The following is a 9,426-nucleotide window of genomic DNA, read 5'->3' on the forward strand; positions in this document are numbered from 1 at the left end:
TAGGGGATGAGGAAGGGGCCAATGTCTCTTGACCTAGAAGGACCATATCAAGGCCCTATGACTGCAGTAGTTCAGTCACCATGCCTATTAAATTATTGGTATGCCTTTCTGAGATTCCCATCAAACATGTCCATCGGTGCCAATAGATGTGGTGATTTTCTCATACGCACAGCTGTTACCCTAGAAACGAGGCTGAGACCACCAACTCATTTCACAAAATCCAGCAGATTACTAGTTGTTACTAGCCATCAACCTAGACCACACTGAAACCAGTGGCCTCATCATGGTGAAATGTTCCATATTTCATTAGCACTGAGCTATCCAGCCTGCAAACCCTATTTCTCAGTTTTAAAAGAAATTGCTGTTATCATGAACTCTGTAAGTAACAGTACACAAAAAGACTCCAGAAATAGAGAACCAAATCACACCAATTCAGGGCTTGTCTACGTGGGAAAGCCATTACAAAATAAGCTAGTAGTGAATTTAAAGCGCAATAGCTATTCTGCTACAACTTTCCTTCTGGACACTGGCACGCATGCCGTTTTATGGTTTAGCTTAATCCCCTTCCTAAATTAATTAAGCCAGGGATTCTCAAACTGTGGGTTATGACCCCAAAATGGGTTGTGACCCCATTTTAATGGGGTCGCCAGGGCTGGTGTTAGACTTGCTGGGACCTGGGGCCGAAGCCCGAAGGCTAAAGCCCTGGGTGATGGTGCTCAGGCTTCAGCTTTAGCCCTAGGCAGCGGGGGCTCAGTTTACAGGCCCCTTGCCTGGGGCTGAAGCCCTTGGGCTTGGGCCCCCCACCTGGAGTGGCGGGCTCAGGCTTCAGTCCCCACCTCCTGGGGTCATGTAGTAATTTTAGTTGTCAAAAGGGGGTCGGGGTGCAATGAAGTTTGAGAACCGCTGGATTAAGTTAAATCACAAAAAGACACTCTTAGTGTCCAGAATAAGAGCATCTACCTGGGGAGCTCGTGCAGATTGGCTATTTCCCCATGCAGACAAGCCCTCAGCCATTTTTCCAAGATGTGTACAATCTAAATTCACCCCTAGTTTATACTAGTGCAAATGAGGGCTGCCAGTGACAAAAGTCTACAGTGGGGGACAGAGGATACAACGAATGCTGGAAATCCCATATAAGAGGGTGAATCTGGCTGGGGAGTGGAATGCAGTCAGATGATGCACTGGATTAGCGCGTCCTTTATCTACGAGGCTTGTATGGAGCCTCTGATAGAAGCTAAAGCCACCTTCCTGGGTTGGATCAAACAAAGAACAACTATGAAAACACTGCCTGTCCCCTACAACCGTAGGATGAATCCTGTGTGCATCACAACAAGCACCTCCTTGCACTAGCAGGTTTGAATTCAGACCAATGAGGAAACATCTAGGGAAATAATCATTGAAACATTTAAAGATTTTTACAGGATTTTGGTTTAAAATACTGTTTTAACGTTTGTCATATAGTTAAAGAATTTATTTTTAAAGTGACACACAATGATAAAAGCCACCCTGTGCCATCTCCTCTTACAAAGTAAATACTGGTCTGTACTGGAAACTTCTGATTTCTGTATTTGTAAAGCCAGTAAAGAATTTGATAACAACCCTCAAGCCATGATCAAATTGAGGAGATATATGAGTATGCCATAACCTCAGTTCTCTTAACTGACAGTTGGAGAAAACAAGACGGCTGGGAGTGGGACATACACTTGTCCAGGTTCCTTCCCCACTCTGAACTCAAGGGTACAGATGTGGGGACCTGCATGAAAGACCCCCTAAGCTTATTCTTACCAGCTGAGGTTAAAAGCTGCCACCACCAAAGTGTTACACAAAGAACAGGGGAAGTGCCCACTTGGAAACATCTCCCGCCCCCAGTATATCCCCCAAAGCCCTACACCCCCTTTCCTGGGGAAGGCTTTATAAAAATCCTCACCAATTTGCATAGGTGAACACAGACCCAAACCCTTGGATCTTAAGAACAATGAAAAAGCAATCAGGTTCTTAAAAGAAGAATTTTAATTAAAGAAAAAGTAAAAGAATCAGATGGTAAATACCTTACAGGGTAATCAGATTCAAAACATAGAGAATCCCTCTAGGCTAAACGTTAAGTTACAAAAAGACACAAAAACAGGAATATACATCCCATTCAGCACAACTTATTTTATCAGTCATTTAAACAAAATAGAATCTAACGCATATCTAACTAGATTGCTTACTAACTCTTTACAGGAGTTCTGACCTGCATTCCTGCTCTGGTCCCAGCAAAAGCATCACACAGACAGACAGGACCCTTTGTTTCCCCGCCCTCCAGCTTTGAAAGTATCTTGTCTTCTCATTGGTCATTTTGGTCAGGTGCCAGCGAGCTTATCTTAGCTTCTTAACCCTTTACAGGTGAAAGGGCTTTTCCTCTGGCGAGGAGAGATTTAAAGGTGTTTACCCTTCTCTTTATATTTATGACACGCCCCCCCAAATCACAGATAGGGTGAAACACTGGCTGGGATTTCTTCCTGGAGCGCTAGGCGAAAACAGAGTTAATAAGACACATGCACCTCTAAATATACTACCAAGTCTATAAAGACTAACAATATTTTCCACATCTCAAGGAAGATTTTAACCAGTTGATTCTGGGAAACTTTCACGGGAGAGCGTATCAGCCACTTTGTTAGAAGCTCCTGAGATGTGTTGCATATCGAAATCAAAATCTTGGAGAGCTAAACTCCACTGAATAAGTTTTTTGTTATTTTCCATGGCAGTAGGAAGCCACTGTAGCGCAGCATGGTCGGTTTGCAGGTGGAAACGCCGTCCACAAACATATGGGTGTAGCTTTTCCAGAGCGTAGACAATGGCGTAACATTCTTTTTCACTGACTGACCAGTTGCTTTCCCTCTCAGACAGCTTCTTGCTGAGAAACACTACAGGGTGGAATTCTTGATCCAGTCCTTCCTGCATTAAAACTGCTCCCACAGCACATTCAGACCCATCTGAGGTTACTAGGAACGGTTTGTCAAAGTCTGGGGCCCTTAGCACAGGGTCAGACATGAGTGTCGCTTTAAGCTGGTTAAAGGCCTTCTGACACTCTTTGGTCCACTGAACGGCATTTGGCTGTTTCTTTTTGGTTAGGTCTGTCAGTGGGGCGGCGATTTGGCTGTATTGCGGTACAAATCGCCTGTAATATCCGGCCACGCCTAAGAAGGATTGGACCTATTTCTTTGACTTTGGGACAGGCCACTTTTGTATAGCATCGACTTTGGCCTGTAGGGGGTTGATAGTTCCTTGACCCACCTGGTGTCCAAGGAAAGTCACTCTGTTTAGGCCGATTTGACACTTCTTAGCCTTAACAGTTAGTCCTGCCTCCCTTATGCGCTTGAAGACTTTTTGTAGATGTTCCAGGTGTTCTGCCCAGGAATCCAAAAATATGGCCACATCATCAAGGTAGGCGACTGCATATTCCCCCAGTCCTGCTAGGAGACCATCTACAAGTCTTTGGAAGGTGGTGGGTGCATTCCGCAGCCCGAAAGGGAGTACATTAAATTCATACAGCCCGACATGTGTGATGAAGGCTGACCTTTCCTTGGCGGATTCATCTAGCAGTACCTGCCAGTACCTCTTGGTTAAGTCCAAGGTAGAGATGAACTGGGCCTGTCCCAGTTTCTCTAATAGTTCATCTGTGCGTGGCATTGGATAGTTGTCTGGATGAATTACAGCATTTAGCTTACGGTAGTCCACGCAGAAATGTATCTTCCCATCTGAATTTACGAATTTACGTATCATGGCCCCCAAAGTCCCATTAAATTTCTCTACCAGGCCATTTGTTTGATGATGGTAAGGGGTGGCAACCAAGTGATTCACCCCATGAGCTTCCCAAAGGCTTTCCATAGTTCCTGCCAGGAAATTAGTTCCTGCATCTGTGAGGATGTCGGAGGGCCAATCTAGCCTAGCAAAAATTGTTCAGGGGAACCAGACTGAGGCACTGGGACTTGCTGGGGCGTCTGAAAAAGTTAGAACTGCCTAGGTCACCATCAGGTGATAGTAAGGCACAGACATGCGTAGACTGTTTTAAAAAGCCTTTTTTCTTTAATGCTTTGTTCTTCCTGCTAAAATAACTAATACTTTGGTTTTAAGAAAGCTGCCTTGATCGCTGTATGTCACAGATGTTGAACAAGTTAGACCAGCTGAATAAGCACAGCTGATACACAGGCTACTGTAGCCAAGGGCGAGACTGAGAGAACTTCAAAATTCCACCCTGGAATAGGTAAAGGCCAAGGCCTGGCACCACTCAGAGAGATCCGGGACGCAATAGAGGTGCAGCTAGCTCTGTAACTGTAGCAGTGTGCCTCTAGCATCACTTTCCTGTGCCTAATTTGAGTTCTTGCACCTCTCTGCCATAGCAGAGCCTCAACCAATTTCATGCTGTGGGCAGGTGATTAGACACACACAGTGCTGGAGTAGGCTCTTTGGAAGCATCAGGAATGACTGATTTACAGTCAGTTGGGAAAGACCTTTTGTGATAGACAAATGTAACCTAATTGTGAGCTCACCTGTAAAAAGTATATGAACATTCATTAGATTTTACAATAACCTACAAGAAAAAAGTTGATGGAAAGTAGGTCAAGTTTTTTTCAGTAATGAATGTTATAAACAGGTGCAAGAGAACCAGACAGACTAAATCAATTCAAACAAAAAGGGCCACATTGTTGTAATTCAAGACTATCTTGAAATCATGCTTGGTAAAAAAAAGAAGATGTGGAACCAGAAATTAATGAACCAATACTGGTGTGCCAGATTGCACTCTAGCTAATTGCTAGAATGATTACTGTAATACTACCCTATGTATTATTGTGCATTCATTTATTTTCCCCAGCACATATCCAGTAATATTAGCACTTAATTTAACTAAAGACATATTATTAATTTTACATAACATATTTAAGGACATGATTATCATCAGTGATCTAAGGACATTTATTCTACACCATTTATTCTACCATCTATAGACATGGTACCAAGTTATTTCTTAATCTACCTAATCATGAAAGATCTGCAACCCTTGTTTGGAAGATCCAACATTACTAGTTTCAGGCCCATTACATGATGGTGGACTACATTTGATCTATTCTGGCCTCTGGTTGTTTTTTCAGGCACATAACACTATATAAGTTCATTAGTTTCTTTTTAAAAGGCCTCTGGTTAATGAGTTCTATACTATTCAGTTTCTAACTAGACATTAGTTGGTTTTACTTGCAATATACTAGTTCTCTTTTCCTCTTTGTGTTCTCAGGCCTACATAACTGATACCTGCCAACTAACTGAGGCTGAACCCTCGTTAAAATTGCTTTAAAAAAAAAATAGATGTCATCTCCATTCTAAGCCAACTTGGGGTCTCCTATCATCGATGGCCTGAAGTCAAAGAAAACATCCACTGACTCCAATGAGACTTGAATCAGGCTCCAAGTTGAATGGATCCTCTTGCTGATACCGCTTACAATTCAGTTGCTGATTCTGGTATTCTTGAGGCTCACAGAATGGGCCAGCAGCTATGAAAGCTAATTTCTACTGGATATAAACCTTATGTTACAGTCACTACTGAATCATTGACTGCGACAGTGCTGTGGGTTGAGGCATTGTGAGAAATAAAAGACTTGCTGATGGTAGGTGGAAAGAGTGACAAGCAAACCGTCCAAAAGCCAAAGCAAAGTTTAGAATATAATAAAAGCATCCTTTATAGCCCATTATATTTACTTCTAAAAGGTTAAAGGAAATGTTTTTAAATGCCTAAAAATATGTATAATGTTGAACTGCACTGTTTTTGGCAAGAGATCCCCCATCTAGGAAAGATTTCATAGCCAAGCTGTTAAGCAGAGGTTGTCATGGAAACAGAATGTATTCAAGTGATATGGGCAGTGATATACTCTATTTAATGTGTTCTTCATTTGCTGCAAATTGGGAACATGGCAGAGCTAAAATCCATTATGTAACTTTATTTTGTTAAAAACAAATGGGCTTCCCTTTATTTTGTTACAAAGTACGGACTCAGTCCTGCATAGTGCACTGTTTCCCATTGGTATATCCAACCAGAGGTGCTCAGAGTTACAGCCAGGGGTGAAAGTAAGGCGGTACGGGCCGGTACAGCGTACCGGTAAAAAGTAGCCGCCAGTCCCGGCCCGTGCCGCGGCAGTGCTTTAACGTTGCTGCCCCTTTTGCACCCCCCATCGGTGGTCCTGCCAGGTCCCTCCCAGCAGTGACAACCCAGCAGGGCCACCGACGGGGGGCGCAAAAGGGGCAGCGATGTTAAGGCATTAAAGTTAATGTTGTTGCCTCTTTTGCCCCCCCCCGGCCGCCAATGGGGGGGGGGCACGGACTGCAGCAGGGGTGACCGGAGCCCCGGGCCCTTTTAAATCGTGGCCCCGGGTGGCACGGGCCAGGCAGCTCTGATGGGTTGGCTGGGGGACACTGACCCCAGCCCCACCCCTGCCGCCTGAGGCCCCGCCCCTTCCAGGGGGGCCACAGCAGCCCCATACCAGTAAAAGCTCAATTTTACTTTCACTCCTGGTTACAGCTGTGGTGCAACCTTAAAAGTCAGGAAATGCCATAACTGAGTACCTAGCCAGGCATCCTAAATGTAGTTTGGAATTTACTAGTTTTTTTTCTTAGGAGAAACTAAGGATGCTCACAGCTGGGCTCTCTCTTGCAAAATTTGTGATGTGCCTAGTACTCATCTTTGACCTTTACATCCTCTAGACTAGTGGTTCCCAAACTGGGGTTCATGAACCCCCGATACGGGGGGTTCTCAGGAAAAAATTCCCTAATGGTGGGAGCTTAGGGACCCCAGACAGCACAGGGCCAGCAGCCCGGAGCCCCTGGACTTCCAAGAGCTAAGCAGATCAAAGCAAGCATATCTATCACGCTGAGGAGATTTAAACTTCAAGACTCCTTATAAGAAAGGGAGGTGGGTTTTTTTTGCTGTTTATTTTTTATTTTTTGCTGTTTTTAAAATTAAATAGGTAGCTAGTATTGTTTTTAAAATTATTATGAAGAACAAGCTTAAGCTTTGTTGTAACATACGTTGTTTTCCTGGACTGCTCAAGACCTGAATGCTTGTGTAGGGGGAACTCTGAGTTGGCTTCTTAAATACCTTCATGCTGTTTCACATCTGATACTACTTGATGAAAAATAGGAGCCTTATTCAAGGTGATACAAGCTACGAAAGTGAGATCTTGTAAGAGTGTTGCTGTTTTCATAATGTAATTAAAATACTGTAATGATAAATAATAATTAATAAATAAATGGTGCGTAATAAGCATGTCATTAAAACAAATTTTATATTTCCAGGATCACTGCTTTTATAATTTATACTCAGGTAAAGGAGAAAATCCCTGGAAATATTCATTTTTAGGAGGGGGTTTGCGAGACTTGACATTTTAGTGAAAGGGATTCACAAGTTCTTAAAGTTTGGGAACCGCTGCTCTAGACCCCTTGGTACGTTACAGAGCAAACAGCAACCCACTTCTCAGAACCCACGGCTTCTTCAGTACATTTTTCACTATAGAGCATTTTTAAAAAAATAGTTGTGATTTTTGATTTTTTTTATACAGTGAGAAAGGAAATATACATATTTAGAACACAGAAAAGGGACTGAATTGGTTTTGTTCAAATTTTTTAAAAAAAATCACTTTTGGGAAGGATAGCAAGCTTGTAAAATTTCCATCCGGAAAAAAGGTGACCCAAACTGACCTTGCAATGGAAACCATTATGGAGTTTTTGCTATAGCAGTTGCTGCCACTTCTATTATAATTGCAAAGAAAATTGCCCATACAGTTACACTATGAAAGCCATTAACATGCCACACATAGATTATAGAAGATAATGCATTGGAAAGCATCCAGGGGAAAATGTCTTAATGTCTTAAGTGATGACACAAGGGAGCAGGAAATTCTGGTTGCCTGGTACAGGTTGATCTTCAGGTAAAAGGTTAAAAAATTTTCTCAGCATTTCAGTACTGAAGGTGTTACATAAATGAATACAATGTAAAATGGTCAGTGGAATGGTTATGGTATTTCACAATCTCCTGCTCTTGTGATTATGAAAACTGGCTGAAAGTTTCTTTTTTTCTGGGGTGGAAGAGCCCGTCTTTCTTTTTGGACTTTCCCTGTCGTTTAGCTCCTGGAGGCAAGACCTAAGGTGAAAGATGTGGAAGGCCAAACAGCTTACATTGGCTGAAAAAGGCTCTGCAGCTAAAGAAGAGGTTAGAAGAGTAGCTATGGGGCAAACATCTTGGGTTCTAAACAGGCTAGCTCTTCCAAGCCAGCATCCTAATTTGAGCTTCTGATACCTTCTTTCCATCTACCATAATGTATTATCTATTGCATGACTCACAACTGGTAGAAAAATATGCCTTGATATATGCCTCTATATAAATCTACCCTTTTGAAGACAAATATCTTAATGATAAATAATGACCATTCTTTCCTGTTCTAGATCACCTTTGATTCAAGGATCCCAAAGTGATTTACAATGCATTAAGCCTCAGTTCCTATGGAGCAGACTGGAAGGTTAGTACTAAGAGCATAGATAGTGCCGCTATAGTATTCTCCTAAGCAAGATGCTTCAGAACTATTTTGGGAATTTGCAACTGGACAGAGGGAAGGTTGAGGATATAACAGGGGAAAATACCTTCCCTTCATACTCCAATGGAAAAGGTTATGGAAAAAAATCTGGCCCTGATCCAAAGCCCACTGAAGTTAACATAAAGACTCCTGTTGACTTCAGTGGGCATTAGATCAGCTCCTTAATCCTCCCATGACCAGTTCTACTGGCTTTGGGGCAACACAGCTTCAACACAGCACAGAATCTTTGCCTCAGAGTTAGAGCTTGGTATGGAACCCAGATCTCCAGACTACTGTCACTGCTAGACCACCAATGCTCACTTATAGAACATCTCTGCTCCCACTGTCATAAGGCACTGGATCAGGCCCTGAGACACTGAAAGGAACAAGTACTAAGCAGGGCAGGAATTTCACATGCAGAAATGCAAAGAAAAAAATTTGATCCGAATAGTACCTTAAAACCAGGATTGGTTAGAATAGTGCCTTAAATCAGGTATAAAGAAAAAGACCCTCCAAGCATCTTTCCTTTGTCTCATGTCGCCACGAAATATCTGTAATATGCTTCACTTATTATATGCATCTTCCCAAATATGTTTTCTTTATTTTGTTACTGGTGTCCTCCATTAGAGCAAAGATTTGACTTTTTTTTTTTTTTTTTTTTTGGAGAAATGCTGTTGGCACTGCAACTGACAGCTCCTGAGCTGGTGTCAGCATAAAGATGGAAATCTTTTCATGTTGTATGTAGTATGGTTCATAGCTGAAGGGAACAATATGCAGGAGAGAGATCCTACACAACGGGCAAAACATTTCAATTTGTGTGCTAGAGTGG

The sequence above is a fragment of the Natator depressus genome, chromosome 7, assembly GCF_965152275.1.
Source record: "Natator depressus isolate rNatDep1 chromosome 7, rNatDep2.hap1, whole genome shotgun sequence".
Taxonomy (NCBI): Eukaryota; Metazoa; Chordata; order Testudines; family Cheloniidae; genus Natator; species Natator depressus.